Genomic DNA, 295 nt, shown 5'->3' on the forward strand with positions numbered 1-295 from the left:
AAAAAGACATTATGACTGATAACAGCACTGGTCTTGTTTCGAAATCAACAGATGTCGATACGAAGGAGAAATAAAGGTACAATGGCACAAGTGTGGCAGCGCATGACATCACTGTATGTGGGTTGTACATGCACACAATGGCAGGTGAAAAGATTTTTAAAAAATTTAAACTAAAGAATATCATCTTTATTTTTCCAATTTCTGCAAACGTCTAAGATAAACACATCTGACAGTGGAATAGTAGTGCAACATCAACAAACAAATATAGAAAAACTTTTAAATATCTATCAGCTCT

At 33.9% G+C, this 295-nt stretch overlaps 1 protein-coding gene across 1 annotated transcript in view; it reads right to left on the reverse strand.

The window, feature by feature from the left end:
- Window positions 1-295, reverse strand: part of LOC119587957 (protein phosphatase 1 regulatory subunit 16A-like) — a gene marked incomplete in the record, with an annotated part of 13,520 nt that overhangs the window by 11,998 nt on the left and 1,227 nt on the right.

This window comes from Penaeus monodon, chromosome 23 (assembly GCF_015228065.2).
Source record: "Penaeus monodon isolate SGIC_2016 chromosome 23, NSTDA_Pmon_1, whole genome shotgun sequence".
NCBI classification, from domain to species: domain Eukaryota; kingdom Metazoa; phylum Arthropoda; class Malacostraca; order Decapoda; family Penaeidae; genus Penaeus; species Penaeus monodon.